The sequence below is a fragment of the Equus caballus genome, chromosome 16 (genome assembly GCF_041296265.1).
Source record: "Equus caballus isolate H_3958 breed thoroughbred chromosome 16, TB-T2T, whole genome shotgun sequence".
In the NCBI taxonomy this organism is placed as follows: domain Eukaryota; kingdom Metazoa; phylum Chordata; class Mammalia; order Perissodactyla; family Equidae; genus Equus; species Equus caballus.
The window spans coordinates 3982162-3999444 of NC_091699.1; the positions used below are offsets into that span (position 1 = coordinate 3982162).

The 17283-nt window shown below is 36.0% G+C and overlaps 1 long non-coding RNA gene and 1 pseudogene across 2 annotated transcripts in view; one reads left to right on the plus strand and one right to left on the minus strand.

Moving 5' to 3' along the window:
- Positions 1-217: 217 nt before the first annotated feature.
- Positions 218-17283, minus strand: part of LOC138918167 (uncharacterized) — a 31676-nt gene continuing 14610 nt past the window's right edge. The window contains exons 3-4 of one of the 2 annotated variants that reach the window (XR_011427135.1): positions 2323-2417; positions 218-2240 (exon numbers count right to left, since the gene is read on the minus strand). This is a non-coding gene — a long non-coding RNA (uncharacterized lncRNA). Of the gene's footprint in view, positions 2418-17283 lie in introns of both variants that reach the window. The other variant, XR_011427134.1, reaches the window with a different exon arrangement.
- LOC138917965 (olfactory receptor 4C3D-like) lies at positions 6433-7372 on the plus strand (annotated as a pseudogene).

Below are 17283 nucleotides of genomic sequence, written 5' to 3' on the forward strand. Positions count from 1 at the left end.
TTGACAAAAGAAGAAATAGAAATCTGAATAGACATATAAAAATAAATAAATTGAATTTGTAATTAAAATATTTTTCACTCCTACCAATATCTAGACACAGATGGCTTCACTACCTAAATTTACTAAACATCTATATAAAAAATAATAGCAACTGTTGATTAGCTCATGTAAGAGATCTTCTTTTCAATTTATTTATTAAGGCAGTATTACCCTGATAACAAAGTCAAAAAAGAAACATGAGGAAAGAAAACACAATATGATATCTCTCACATTTGTAGATACAAATATTCTCAGCAAAAATATTAGCAAAATAAATCCAATAATGCGCTTAAAGAGTAATAAATCACAACCAAGTAAGATCTATCCCAGGAATGCAAGGTGGATTTAACAAACGAAAAGCAATTACTGTAACACATCAATTCTGTAAAATAAAACACAAAAACCATATAGCCACCTCAATAATTGCAGAAAAAGTGTTTGAGACAATCCAACACCGATTTAAGATACAAAAAAATAGTCTGAGCAAAGTAGAAATAGAGAAAGTTACTTCAACCTACCAAACATTCTTCTTGCAGCACACTTAATGTTTAAGGAGTGAGTGATTTCCCCTTAAAGTAAAAATATAATGCTGGAGGTCCACTCTCAGTACTGATGATAGATAGATATTTAAAAAGGTAGATAGATACATAGATGACATATAGATAGATGGACAGATAGATGATAGATTAATAAATCAGTCAGTCATCTGAAGTTGAAGTAAAACTGATTTTATTCACAGACTTCATGATCTTATAAGTAGAAAATCGTAAGCATTCCACATACACACACAAAAACCACTAGAATAACTGAGTTCATCAGTCACAAGATACAAAATCATTATATGAAAAACAATTTTATTTCTAAATAGTAGCAAAATAATATCTGAATGTGAAATTAAGAAAACTATGTGATTCATGATAACATAAAAATACTTAGAATTGAATTTAATGAAAGAACAGTACTTAATCCTGAAAATTACAAAACATGTTAATTGGTACTGGTATAACGTAGACAAATATATCAATGTAAAAGAATCAGTGATCCAATAATAAACACATAATGGCTGATTGCTTTTTGTCAAAGCTACCAAGGCTATTTATTGGGGACGGATACTCTTTGCAATAAATAGTAAAAATTAATTGACTACTCACATGCAAAAAGGATGAACTAAAACCTATACTTCAGACCAAACACATCATTAACTCAAAATGGATCATAGACCTAAATTTACAAACAAAAAGTACAAATTATATATCTGATGATAGTTTTACATCAATAATATATAAAGAATACTTACAACTAAGGTACAGTCATTCACTGCATAATGATGTTTCATTCAATGATGGACCCCATATTCATTAGACAGTGGTCCCATAAGATTAGTACCATGTAGCCTAGGTATGTAGCAGGCTGTACCATCTAGGTTTGTGTAAGTACACTCTATGATGTTTGCACAATGACCAATTGCCTAGTGATGCATTTCTCAGAATTTATCCCCTTCATTCAGTGTTGCATGACTGTATAGAATAGCAAATGCAATCATTAAAATAGACAAAATACTTGAATACACGCTTTAACAGAGAAGATACAATCTAAAAGGAATATTATGAGTTGGAAAGAGGCAGCATGACGTGCTATGAGTTTCAGGTTCCTCGTTTAAGGCATAAAAAATCAAAGCCTTAAGAACGAAAATATTCTAAGTTAAACCTTTTTATGATATTGATACATTTCTAATCCTAATTTCTACATCCTGTCTAATTGTCACCCTAATACTGAGAGTTGAATCAATATACCTGTGAGCTGATCCTGGGGAATCAAGACAGTGAACTATCTCTGCTCAGTATATAAGGTGATACTTTTGGATTTGTTTTGGGTTTACCATAAATTAGTTCTTCTTATCAGCCTAGAACATTAGGAAGAGAATTTTCCTTTTTTAACTATGAAGTAGGTAAATAACTCAGTTTTTTTTGTTCTGGTCAGGTAATACAAAAACAGCAAGTTCAGGAAAGTGATATTTTGACTTAAAAATTAGTTCAAGAAATGGAGAAAACATCAGATTATGTTTCCAGTCTAGAATCTCTTCACTCAGTGTCATTGTATGTGAGTATGTGAAGGTGTGTTTATATTCCTCCTGATGTCCTGGAAGGAGGGCAGAGAATAAAATTCCTCAACTTCCATCTTCCTTTTCTTTAGGGTCAGCCCTGAAAAGAAGACCCCACTTAGATGGAATACACAGCACAACCACTTTCTCCAACCAACAACTTGGGAAAAGTTTTCACTTACCTCCTTTTTATTCTGCTTTCATTCTGGCTTACCCCTCCAGTTTGAAAATCTGTGTTGCTGTCTCTCCAGGGTTTTAAACCACTCTGTCCTTGGATCTGTATTGTGCAAACAGAGTTTTCTGGTATAGCTCTGGGAACTCTTCTTTTGAAAAACTACCTTCATGGACAACAGACTGATTTAGACCTAACTCTTCTTTTTCCTTTTTCACACTACTCTAGGCCTTGGGGAGCTAGACTAGACAGATGTTTGGTTCTAAAGCAATGTTTCTACCCACCACTGTACCTGTACTATTTTCATAATTATCATGTTAATCTAATTCCAGAATTGGCAAAATAAACAACTACTTTGAAAAAGTACTGTAAACTTTACGTGGTGCATAGTACCAATAGGTTTCACAACAATCACTTAATGTACATCTGAAAACAATATTTAAAAGTTATGATTGGGGATGGCCCCATAGCCGAGTGGGTAAGTTCACGCACTCTGCTTTGGCAACCCAGGGTTTTGCTGGTTCTGATCCTGGGCACAGACATGGCACCACTCATCAAGCCATCCTGAGGTGGTGTGTCACATAGCAAACCAGAGGCACTCACAACTAGAATGTACAACTATGTACTGGGGGGACTGGGGAGAAGAAGAAGGAAAAAATGAGAAGAAGATTGGGAACAGATGATAGTGCAGGTGCCAATCTTTAAAAAAAATTACAATCGCTATCAATGTTAGATTGATTTAAAAATATTATAATGAAAAATGTAAGAGTCAGATAATTAACCACCTAAATGTTTAATTTATGCATCCAAATATCCAGACTACATAGTAAGTCTGTTATCAAAGATACAAGTTCATAAGTGGTTGGCTTTTATTTTTCTCTTTTCATGGTGTTTTGTCTTCATGTAGACTTAAGGAAGGAGTTAAAAAATTAAAGATGAGTGCTATAAGTTAACTGATGTTTGGTTAAGTGATGTGAAATAATTGGGTTGTTGGCAAGATCTGCTAATGCTGGTGAAATACCCTGAGGTCTAATTAGCCATAGCTAAGAAACTTCACAGAATTTACCTACTAATAGGATATATGTTAGCACTTTTAAGGCTGAAGAGAAAGGTCGTATCCAGAGATGCCATTTATAAATCAACAAAGATGCTTATTTTAGCTCAGCTAGTTGGCATTTTATTTATTTATTTATTTTTAAAGATTGGCACCTGTGCTAACATCTGTTGCCAATCTTCTTTTTTTTTTTATTCTTCTCCCCAAAGCCTCCCAGTACATAGTTGTATACTCTAGTTGTGAGTGCCTCTGGTTTTGCTATGTGGAATGTGGCCTCAGCATGGCCTGATGAGCGGTGCCATGTTTACACCCAGGATCCAAACCAGCGACAAAACACTCAGCCGCTGAAGTGGAGTGTCCTAACTTAACCACTCAGCCATGGGGCCGGCCCCTAATTGGCATTTTAATCTTACAACTTTACTTTGTTCTTGGTGAAGTAACAGCTCCCTGGGGCCCTGGCCATGAAGCTACGTCAGACAAGTTCATAGTGAGGTTATTCTTTCCAGGAGGTCATTTAATTATAGAATCTGAGATTTCAATGGATCTTACAAGTCATATAATTACCCCTCACCCCCACCAATCTGAGGTTTAAATCTCTTCTTCAGCATGTCAGGTATCAAGAAAGATAGAATAAAGGACAGTACTAACAACTTAGGAGTAAAAATATTTTGAGGTCTTTTGTGCTTATTGATATATATTTAAAATAGTTAGAATCGTATTACCTATTCAAGTTTGCATCCAAGTTTTTCCCCACTTAATATTACAATATAAAAATTTTGCTGTGATATCTCATAATTTTTAAAATATCTCTATTGAAAACTACATATTATTCAAATATATTCACTATATTTTACTTATCCATTTCTCTAATGTTGGAATTTCCATGTAGTTTCTCATTTTCCACAGCTTTTAATCATTGTATTTAAAATATTTATACATAATTTTTTTCTCTTTTAAAAATATTTTCCTTTAAGGTTTATTCCTAGAAAGGTTATTGTGGAGTCAAAGAAAAAGGAGAAAGTAATTTGTATTTCTTCATAGTTATTTCTAAATCACTTTTATTAATTATAACTTATTTTTAATTTATGTCACTATACTCTTTTCTGATCTGTTGGAGAGTTCACCTCAGAATAAGAAAATGCAGCAAAGCTATGCACTTTGTTCTCACATAAGTATAAGATCTCTATTTTGTATAATTAAATAGTAATGTTCTTTTCCACTATCTTTGAAAGGAAAAGAAACCTTTTTGCAGAGTACAATTTCTTATATTTATGTTTCCTCTTTTCTTTCCTTTGGGAAATTTATGTCCCCAAACCTCCTCATTCTATTAGTAAAGTGATTTCCTATAACCAGGAATGATGGATGATGGATGTTATGGAGGTTGGGAGAAGATGATGTGAGAATGCATATGGCAGACACACAAAGGAGTGAGAGGATCTCATGGATGGACGACCTGCTGCCATTTGTAATAAAATGTTGGGGGGAGGGATTTCCAAAGGTATTTAACAGGAACACTTTTTAAGACTTTGTGTGGACATATATAGGTTAATATACATAGCAAGTGTCCAATAAATTGACTGAGTGGACATGTAATAGGTACTTATAGTAAGTAATAGATTTTAAATGTGTTTGTGTCTGTGTGTATATATGTAGAGAACTTTATTTAGCACACTCTTTCTTTCTGTTCTCCACACTAAGTTCCTATTTTTACAGTTCAAAAATACGGGTTTCCTTTGCTTGACAGATCCTTCTGTATTGAACACCTACCCAAGAATTTTTTTTTACCCCTGTCTACTGAAGCTGGAAATTTCCTGAATGTCACTATGTTAAATTGTATTTGGAACAGAATTTTGAAGAATAAAAACTATTAATTAACAAACACTATAGTTATCTTAAAAGTAAAATGACCCAATAACATACTCTTTCCTTAAGGCAATTAATATTTTCCTACTTATTCTATAAAGTGTGTCAGAAACTATTAAATTGGAAGGCAGCTTCCTTTCAAAAGTGTGTTTCTCATAAAGTAGAGGGTAGTGATAAATAGAGTGGGAGGATGATAAGGCTGGAAATCCTAGGTTTATAGCTGGATAAGCGTGCATATTTTTACAAATGAAGATGTAGGAAGTGTGATAATTCACCCAGCATTTATTCATCACCCAATAGGCGCCAGGCATTGCAGATGTTATGCCAGGCACTGTGCTAGGCACAGCAAGAAAACACATGTGAATAGCATAGTGTTTTGGTAGGTACTAGGGAGTGTGTGTCACCCATGACTTATTTGTTTCCCTGATCTGTCTACTTCTGACAAATAGTTATTGACCACGTCTTTCTTTCCACAGTTAGAGCCGTGGGTTCAAATGTAAATTCTCCTGGAAATGGGAATGACTTTTACCTTATAAAATCTATCTGAGAGTTGTGATTTGTAAGCTCACAGACACAGAGGAGGGTTTGGAAGCACAGCACATCAAAATAACTAAGCAAAGTCACAAAGTTGGAGGGGGCTAGCCCCATGGCCAAGTGGTTAAAATTCCACGCATTTTACTTTGGAGGCCTGGGTTCTCAGGTTCAGATCCCAAGTGCGGAGGTATTCCATTCATTTGCCATGCTCTGGAGGTACCCCACATACATAATAGAAGAAGATCAGCACAGGCGTTAGCTCAGGGCTAATCTTCCTCAAGGGAAAAAAAAATAGAGGAGAATACACAACGGATGTTAGCTCAGGGCAAAACTTCCTCACACAAAAATAGGTCATAGAGCTGGAACCAGGAGAATCTAGATGTCAGATATATAGTATTTTCTCAGTAAACCACATGTCAAATGTTGCCCTATAGAGGTTTTATAGGTGACAGGTACTAGGTGTCTGAAGAGATTGAAAGCAACATGGAGGTAATGAGGAAGAAGTGAAACAATTACTGGGGCAAAGAGTGCCAAGGACATGCTCCATGTTTACAGTGACTACTCTATTTTTGTACTGTGAAATACAGACTACAACCCCTTCATGATTATTAGGGATTTTTTTTATCCCTTTGTAGGTAATGTAGGTGGCAGGAAGGTGTTACTTCCTGAATGGATCACCTCACACCTCCCAACAATATGACTGAATTTATTCTCTTAGGACTCACACAGAATCCAGACTTGCAGAAAATACTCTTCATTGTCTTTTTGTTCATTTTTCTATTTACCGTTCTGGCCCATTTGCTCATTGTCATCACCATCTCCCTCAGCATCACACTTTCAGCTCCCATGTACTTCTCTCTTACTTACTAGTCCTTTATAGACACCTCCTATCCCTCTGTCACCACTCCCAAGATGAACATCCACCGGCTGTGCCAGAGAAGAACCATTTTCCTCAGGGGCTGCCTGATTCAGCTCTTTGTAGAGCACTTTCTTGGAGGATCAGAGATCATCCTCCTCATTGTCGTGGTCTATGATAGCTATGTGGCCATCTGCAGGCCTCTGTACCATATGACCTCGTGCAACAGGGGCTGTGCCACCTCCTGGTGGTAGTGGCCTAGATCAGGGGGCTCCTGCACCCTACTGTGCAGATTCTTTTCATGCTTGACTTGCCCTTCTGTGGTCCCAAAGTCATTGACCACTTCATGTGCAATCTCTTCCCACTGCTGAAACTTGCGTACAGGGACTCCTACGGGCTCGGAATGGTTGTGGTAACCAACAGTGGCGCAGTGTGCTTGCTTATTTTTTCCATGCTGCTCATCTCTTTCATAGCCATCCTGACCTCCCTCAGGTCCTATGGCTCCAAAGGATGACACAAATACCTCCCACCTTGTGGCTCCGACTTTACTGTACCTGTACTCTTTCTGTGCCTTGGATATTCACCTGCATGTGTCCTGTGGCCACCTACCCTGTGGTCAAGTTAGTGACTGTATTCTTTGCAATCCTCATTCCCGTATTAAATCCTATCATTTACAGAATGAGAAACACGGAGGTAAAACATGACATAAGGGGAGACAAGTACCATATGATTACACTCATTTGTGGAAGGTAATCAAACACATACATAACAAGAACAGACTAGTGATTACTAGAGGAGTGGGGAATGAGGGAGGGTGAAAGGGGTAAAGGGGCACACATGTATGGTGATGTATAAAAACTAGACTATTGGTGAATATGATGGAGCCAATAAAGAAAATGAAATATAATAATGTACACCTGTAACTTACATAATGTTATAAGCCAATATACCCCCAACAAAATAAATTAAAGAAAAAACAGAGAGAGGCAAAGGGAGAATTGATGATAGAAGGACAAAGCAATGTCACAACAGCAGCAGAATGAGAACACGTGATGTGATGCTGGGCTATGAGCATAAGAATGCAGGTGGTCTTTAAAATGTGGAAAAGGTAAGGAAAGGAATTCTTTCCCAGAGGCTTCAGAATAATCAGCTCTGTCAATCTCTTGGTTTTAGCCCCATAAGACTCATTTCTGATTTCTGAAGAGAACTATAAGAGAATAAATTTGTATTGTTTTAAGGCAAAAAAAAAAAAAATGCCCCAAGGATTTTGTTGAAGATGAGAATAACTTAGGCTGTTCACGCCGAGAAGGTGATGATGTATATAAATAGGGAGGATTACATCTGTCATGAACTGTGCAAGAACATCAACAAATTTTAAAGATCACTGACAGAAAAATAAGTCCCAGATACTAATGTTCATTGAGTAATTAATAGTGGCCAAGCCCTCTGACAGGTGCTTTAATGTACGTTACCATGGCACCAATGCTCATGTGCATAGGTTCAGGCGATGTAACAGAAGAACAACCATAAACACATAGTGCGATGATCCTAGAGGATGCTTCCTCCAGGCTCGCTGCTCCTTTACTGAATGTTCACATGTATGTGACTGGGATGGAGTTGGCTTTTCCATAGAATCTTGATCTCAGAACTTCTTTTCTTTTGGCTTAGCCTTTGGTAAAGCAAAAAAGAGGATAGATATTCTTTGATAGATGTACGGGGCAGGGACTGCTGGGGAGTGAAAGAATCGCTGAAGATTTTTTTTGACACTAGGAATTTATCAAAAGCAAAAGAGGGCCACAGAAAAGGAAGAAGTGTAATTTATAATGGATCTCTGCTATTTTTCCTTGGCACAAAAATTAAGCCAGAAATTTTAAAATTAATCTTAATTTGGTCTTATTTTCTTAAATATCCTTATGACTCACAGTTTTTCTTGAATATAGAAGAAGTTTTTTTTCCCCTTACCAAGACTTGAGAAGCCATTTGAAGGAACAAAGATAAACATTCTTTTAATTAATCTGAGCAAAAAGGCATATGGCCAGGATCCAAAGCTATTGCTTTGTAGATGTGATACATATATTTACATTAAATGAGCACTTTATTATCTATCAGGCATATTCACTTCATTTACGTGACTTATCCATGTAGTAAATTGGTAGTCCCATTATTATTATCCACATTTTACAGAGTAGCAAATTGAAGTCAAGAGAGATTTACTAATTTATTTGCCTCAAGTCACACATCCAGGACTTTCAACTACAAAATTTGAATCCAAGTCTTCTAAATCTCAGTCCTACTTTCTTTCACATAAAGCACAGTTGTCTGTGGTATGTTGTTGTATATAGGAAAGGAACTTTTTTGCAGTCTTAATGATTCACTTTATCCTTCAAGAAAGATGGTGTAAAATTTGTTGTAACCTTATGTCAAATGTAGCAATATCTTTAAGTGGTAATGCTGCTCTATGCATGTGGGACATATCAGGTCATTTTATATTAATATATAATATTTTATAAATCAAAGCTTCTATAACTGTAAGAGTCAAACTTGTGTTAGCTCTCACAAATGTCCTTTTTTCAAATTCACTAGTCATACGGAGCTATGTAATTTGACTATACAGTGATGCCAGAGCATGGTATACCTGTTCTTTGGGGTGATTGTGTGTTCTAACTTATACCTGACTGTCTAAAGTTCATAAGATATAGAACATTTTCTCACAAAGTCTAAGCCTGGAAGATAATATAAACAGCACTTAATCTATTAAAAATGATCAAGTTTGCAATCGCTGATGAAAATTAAACACTTCAACAGAACCTAGATTAAATGACGTGGTTCATTTTGACTGTCAGGCGATGAATAGAAGCCAGGTGTAAGGATAGGAAAAAGTGTCATTTCTACTGTAAGACAAAAGAGATGACTTGAAGAGGAAAACTAAGGCCAATGATTTGTCTTAGGGGTGACTGTGAGTGCTCAGTGGAGGTGTGACAAGATTAACAAGACACAGACTATAAATTGTCAAGGCAAACCCAGAAGGTATAAGGACTGAATGAGGAAATGTGAGGCAGTTATATATTCTCAGTAGGTGGAATCTTGCTGGTTTGTGAACAATTTTAAGGAATGTTAAGATATTTCTTTGCACTCATCATCAGGACTCTCTCATGAAAGCCAACTGCTATCTGATTTTTTTCTGATACTTAAAACAACATATGAGGAAATGAGTATATTTAATCCAAAAATAATAAGATAAATAATATTTAGATCTATTGTATACGGATACTTTGGTTTTTATGACATTTTCATTCAATGAAAATGTTAGGCATTAAGGGAGGGCAGTGAGCTAATGCTTGTTGAAGGCCAACTATGAGGTACACATTTTGATAGATTCTCTACATGCTTTAACACTCTTAGTGTAGCAACAAGTTTTATTAGAAAGGCTTTACTTTCTTTATTAGAAAGGACTTTTCTCCATTTTATACAAGAAGAAAATGAGAGTTAATGAGGTTAAGCAACAATATCAAATCTTTTAGACTCTGCCTTGTCTGCTCTTCTCACTTCGCAATACTCCTTGCTAGCATGATGTGAAAATATCAAAAACACAGAACCAATCCTTGGCCACATTGTACAGACTGGCCTTGAGGCATTCTCCCCTCATTTTGGGGGACCACTTTCTTCCCTTCATCCATACCTTGACCTCTGTTTCTTAGGTTACTTGCACTCTCTTGATTCTTCTTATGCCAGAGAAAAGCCATCTGATGATCTCATTTCCAAAGATGTATTCCCTTTTATGTGCATCATGAAAAGTGTGATCCAATGAGCTAAAGAAATGAAATTCAAATGGGTGAATTTCAAAGACAGTGACACATGAGTGAGAGAGATGTTTGGGGAAAGAATAAACAGCTCAGTCACTCAGGAGAGTGATACTTTGTTTGGGCAGGAGTGTAGCACCCTAAAGAGCTAAATGTTGTTTCTATAGGGCTTTTCCCATTGTTTTCCCATAGAGTTAATATTTATTACTTGAAAACTGGCTCCGCAGTCATTTAAGTTCAGGAAATTTTCACTGATTTCTTTTATCCAAAAAATATTCTTCCTTAACTACAATGTACTAGAGAGTTCCGGGGACTGGGGATACAATGTTGAATACTACAGACAAGTGTTGCATTTGTATGAAACTTAAATTCCAGTGGGGAATATGTGAATAATAAATAAGGTGACAAATGAAAAATGTAATTGTGTTACTAATAAGAATGATAAACACGTTTTGTCAAGGGGGTGATGCAGAAGAGAAGAATTGTGTAGTTGTTTGAAGTACAGCTAGAATTTTAGTTAGGTCCAAGTTTATATAACTTCATTGTTTACCCTCCTTTCTTTTTATGAGTAAATTAATCTAACACATGCATTTGCAATGGGGATGCTATCTATCCCTGGTAGGTAAAAACAGTTTCTTGAGAGATGAAAATATCACACTTTTTAATATATAAATCACAGAAATACATTAAGTACATAAATAATATATCTATGATGTTAAAATTTTAGGGTGGGTGATTACAGGAACGAAATGTCTAGAAAAGAGGCTTAAGGGAGCAATAATGACAAGAAAAGATTGAGGAGAACTGCCTAGCCCATGGTTAGATAAGAACATGGAGTGATGTCAGCACGTTGGTAAAGACAATCCAAGCACAGATCTTGGACCTGTGAGGATCATATCTGGGAAAATCGAGAGGCTGTTTTCTTCTCAGGAGACTTCCCAGGTATATGGTCAAATACGTTAATGAACCAGTTATAATCTCCAAAATACATTGCATATGTAGGATATTGATATTTTTACTATTAAAGGTGGAAAAAGAAATGAAGACTATAACCCCAAACGTTTCTGAATTGAAAACTTGTCATTTGAGGAAACTAATTGTCAAGGAATGAGAAAAAATTTTGTCCTTATTTTTTCTGGCTGAAGTACATTTTTTAATACTTAGTAACAGCAACTGTCCTTCAGTTAGATGTGACACAATTTTAATAATAGTCTCAAAAGATGAAAGAGCTTGGGGCCGGCCCCGTGGCTGAGTGGTTAAGTTTGCTCGCTCCGCTTCCGTGGCCCAGGGTTTCACTGGTTTGGATCCTGGTCAAGGACATGGCACTGCTCATCAGGCCGTGTGGAGGTGGTATCCCCCATGCCATAGCTAGAAGGACCCACAACTAAAAATGTACAACTATGTACTGGGGGGATTTGGTGAGACAAAAGAAGGGAGAAAAAAGAACATTGGCAACACTTGTTAGTTCAGGTGCCAATCTTCAGGAAAAAAAAAAGATGAAAGGGTCTCAGATTTCTTGATAGAAAAATTTGGACCTGCTACTTGTTAGGTGGCCAAGAATACATCCTATTGACTTTTCTTCATTTATATTATCGGGGCAGTTGGGTCATTGTGTGGCCATTCTGTTATTGAAGGAGAGAGATTAGCTGTGGAGCAAATAATTGAATGGTGTATACCATGATCTGGTTTTGTGTTTGTGGTGCATCACCTTGTCCAGGCTCCAGTGATGTTCTGTGGCTTGTAAAAGTGGATCATTGCAGGGGTAGATGGGAATTCACTGGTATGGTGATTAGCTCCTCAGTCAAAAGAGACCAGCCTCAAAAAGATGCAGTTGGAATGATGCAAGTGATCAAAATGATGCACACTGAAATTCTGTGTCATTTGAAAATGGCACTCTGTTCTCTTTTGGCTCAGGTCTATTACCCAAAGGGGAGTGCCTTATTATTTTTCTTCTAAAATGTGGATTGGAAAATGTTTACAAATTAAGCTCCAAGTGCAGCCAAATTGCAGAAACAGTTCTGTGAATGATTTTGTGAACAGCTTAGTGGCTGTCTTTTTTAGCAACCTTTCTTATTTTGATGACATTTAAATTCCTTTGCCAACCACAAGGGTTATTTTCTATTTAAGTCCTTGAATACTTAGAGCATGTGTTTTAAATCTTTCTTTAAAATCAATAGAAACTCTAGTCCTATTAAAATTACTTCCCAGTGACTGGTTGGATGATTTGTTTCCAGTGCATGTCTTCTTGCATCCACCCTTGGATTTGCTACGTTGAAACTCTAACGTGTCATGATTTCCTGCTCTTTTGAAGATAAAAGTCTGTGTGAGTACATCTTGGATGGGGCCAGAGTTTTTGGTGACCCTGCTGATCCCAGAAACTTCACTTACACAATATCCACCTTCTACTTCCTGGGACCATCAGGTAACCGGCATTTGGAGGTCATGGAGAAATCATCAGACTAAGTTTTGCAGGTGACTTTAAAAACTTGAGCATTAAACATGTTCTTTTATTTAAACTACTATTTTGAAACCATTGAAATAACTGAATCACCTACATGTGAATAATTATATTATACCTAAAATATGTCAGTAGTTCACCTATTTTATCTATATACACAAATTGTGCTCGCAGAATGGAGAGCTTTGAGCTAACAACAATTTTTAGCTTCTTTTCCTTTAATTTCTTTTGATAAATTATCAAAATGTAGGTGTCTACCTTTTGGCCTCTCTCCAAATCATGAGATTTGCAAATAAAACAATGTGTTTATGTTTCAGAGATGTTCCCTTAGGACAGGGAGGAATGGGACTCGCTGGCATGTCTAGGACAGTTTCAGAGAGATTTCTATTTCCCTTTTTTCATGCAACATTTTTGTGTGTGTGTTTATTATACATATGCATTGCATCTATATGTTTCTGCTTTCCTCTTGTACTAGTTTCCTTTAACCTTTATTTTTCTACTAATTACTTTTGAGAAAAAAGTATGTAGTATTTTCTCTCTGTTTTGATTAGTTAATGATACTTCATGTTTCCCCAGACAAAAGCACAAACATTATTTGTGCGTGGCTCTGCCCACAAGGATGGTTTTGGTGCTGGTGCTGAGGGTGATGCTGATGATTTGCTCAGGGAAGGGGAGGTGAAATCAAGAAAGGTTGCTCAGGGATTAAGCCCCCTCTCTCCAGAAGCATTCCAAGAAAACAATGATTTTTTTTATCTACAATGATATAGTAATTTTGACCCTATAAAACTGCTACTACAGATAATTCTGTATCCACATATCTCTCAAGGAAAGGCAAGTGAATTAGGAAGGCTACAAACAGAAAAAGTCCTTTAAGTGCCTTTAATTAGAGATGTACACTACTGATGATGTGTGTGCCCAGGACACAGATCTTCTGAAGAGCACAGGGCCACTGATTGTTCATTAAAAACACTGACCCAGAGGAGCTCACTGGACACACTACTATCACTTCTTGTTATCCAGGATTTTATTGAGGAAATTATTTTGCTCCATAAGAAATTCAGACACAAGAAACAGCTATCAGGTGTAAAGTCAGCTTCTTGGATTCAAATTCATGCTCTATCACTTACTAACTGTATGGCCTTCAGGTAATTAAATATTCTGCTTTTTCTCAGCCATAAAAGTTGTGCAAACATAGCCAGATGCAAAGATTAAATGAGAAAACATGTATAAAGTACTAATAAAGTTTCTGGTAGAGAGCATATACTAAATTATTTATTATTATTATTAGTGAGATATGGAAATCCATACATAGGCCATATAGTTATTACATCGCATGTAATTTAGCTTTCTTGGATACTGATCATATCTTTATTGCTTATGTTGTCAATGAAACTATCGATGGAAATGAGACTGTTCAGGATTTTGAGAGACTAATGTTACAGAATCTATCAAAGTTAAACATAGACATGTCTTTTGATGTGATGGTGACATAAATTTCTCCAACAGAAATATTCAAACCAGTAAGTAAAGAGTCCGTAAGTGATGTTCATTGCAGCATTGTGCGAAAGGCAGAATATTAGAAATAATATAAATTTCAAGCAAAAATGGGCTGATTAAAGGAATTATGGTGTAACCATAAAATGGAGTAACATATAGAAATTAAAATGAAGGAAAATTCATAGATAACTGACACAATGCACATACAAACCAAGTTAAAATTCTAGTATATTATTGTACTTTTATATACTTTTATCTAGAGTAAAACAAATACACGACTGTGCATACACAGCATACCTACCTACAGGTGCACATATGAAAACCATGCACTAACTTGTTATTGGAGGTCGAGTGAGTGCTTGTTGTTGGGAGTGATCCTGTGACTTTAAACTTTCTATCACTCTATCTGCCTATACAGAATATTTTCCAAGGGCCATGTTTAACTTTTATAATTTATAAAAATAAATTATTTTTGTTTAAACTATTCTGTATTTGGTAAGAACTGCAGACTATTTTAGAAAACGGTTTTGGGAAACATTTCTTTTAATGTCAATGCAAAAACTTACATCCCACCTAGTGTTGAGGAGTCCTTGAGCTGATTTCCTGCCACCCAACTGAGGATTTAATAGAAGCAAATGCAAACCCACATGTGTTGAAAATAAAAAGGCAGATAATCTATTTTAAAATGATTTGCGGTCAGTATCATTCGCTTCATCCTGGGAAAGAAATGGGGATGCTCATCTAAGACCTTTATGTTGTAAAACCCTTTAATCTTTATGACAAACCTTTGGGATGGGTAACATTACTTTCCTCTTTTATAGAGGATGAAACTGAGGCACAGAAAGTTTGTCTGGCATGTTATAGGAACTCAGAAGGAACAATTAACTGTACATAGAAAATCAGGAATTTTATGTGTGTTTCTTTAATCTTGTAGCTCTTACTACTCAATTCCCAATTGAACTCCAGTCCACCTAAGCACATATGTTCAAGGAACTTGTGCCTTGTGCTAGTCAGGGTAAATAAGTTTTATGAGACACACAACCAAACCAGGCATTATAATGTTTACTAAACATTTAAACTATAATTTAAGTTAATATTTCTATCACATTTTAATGTTTATAAGTTTAAAAATTAAAATGTAAATTATAATGCTAGGAACTTAATATGTTTAAAACAACAGCTCTGCAAAAAGCACCTGAGATTTAGAGAGAAAATATAACTTCTGGTTAATTACACCCCTGAAAGGTCCATAATAAAATCCAGTTTTTGTGATGTCAAAGTCCATATATTTCACTCTGTAAACTATGTTTTTCTTTTCTTTCTTTAGGTCCTGCTCACGCTGATGTCATTCTTGTTCACTGTCTAAATTACAAGTTTATAAATTTAGAATTTTCTAAATTCTCATGTCAAGGACTATCTCATTTCATCATCTTTGAAATCTATAGATCATGCTATACTAATAGTTTCCCTCCAGAACTTATACCAACATGCACTGTTTCATGAGTGCTCATTCTTTCTCCCTCTTTATAGTTAGGGTATTTCCTTGTATCCCTCAGACTGAGGGATATGCTATTACATGAGAAATATGTACTATCTAGGTAATAATTAGATAATTGAAGAAATATAATTTCTCACTTCTTTATATGAACAATCTCTTGAGTGATGGTATTTCACAGGAATACTGGAAAGAAAAAGATACTATTACAAAAAGGATCTGATGGGAGTGATTCATACTGAACTGGAAGTCCAAGGTGTGGTTCAGCTCTTGGGTTTGGCTGAAGCATGTCTAGGAGTAGAAATGATAAAGATGAAGGATCGTAAATGGGATATTTGACCCTGAATGCCAAAGGAATAGCAGCCAGGCTCTGACAACAACGTTCTCTCGTTTCTGGAGGCAGAGACCGGCACCAGCATTGCTTGGTCCCCATGGTTCAATGCAGTTTTCTTTGGCTGAATTCAATATCATGGATTTAATTAAATTTAGTTCAATGACAAGAGTGTACATAGCACAGCATTAGAAATTTGGTGGAAAAAGAATAAATTAGCTATCCTTAAGCATCCACGTAAGGAGATAAAAACAACATAAAATTTTTAAAAAATTATAAGATTATTGAATTATTGCTGATATGCAACCTATTAAAGTGTATGGAACAAATATTCAGGATGGCAGTGGTGAAGGGAGCACTGGGGAGGAAGAGAGGTATGAAGGAGAAGTGGTAATGGATGTGTTGATATCAGACTACATAGACAGAGGTAGCAAAAAATCAGAAGCTTATAGGAATGGAAAATAAGCATGATGGATATTTGAATAGTACTCCCCAAACATTCTCCTGCCTGTTACTTCCCTTGATCCTCATGGAAGTGTTGTGAGGCAGGACATACGATTCTTAGAGGGGTTGTAGAACATGGTGGTTATATATATGAACCACAGTGCTATTAACTCGATCACATACACACCAAAAGGCTTTGAGCAACTTGCACAAGGTTTCTAAACCTTATCCAATGCTTCAGAAAATCAGGATGATACTCGTTCCCCTCTCATATGGCTTTTGTTAGAATTATAAGAGCAAATCCTGCAGCTCTTAACATAGTACCCTCAAATAATAACTACTTGAAACATGTTGACTTTAATTTCTATTGTATTCTTTTATTTTTGCAGGATTTGAAGGTTATATAGTCAGTCAGTGGCCTGATTGAGATGGAGAACTAAAATTGCTCATTCTAAACCTATGGCCTTTCCCACTGTACTAAAGAGATTGAGATGTGTGTTCTGGCAGTAAGAGGTAGATTTGTCTGCAGTGGGAAGGAGATATAAAATTATGAAGTTTATTACATGGGGGACAGTCTCGAATATCAGATTGAGAAGTTGAGAAGTGTAGTAGTAGTCAAAAGAAATTTGTGAGGAATTC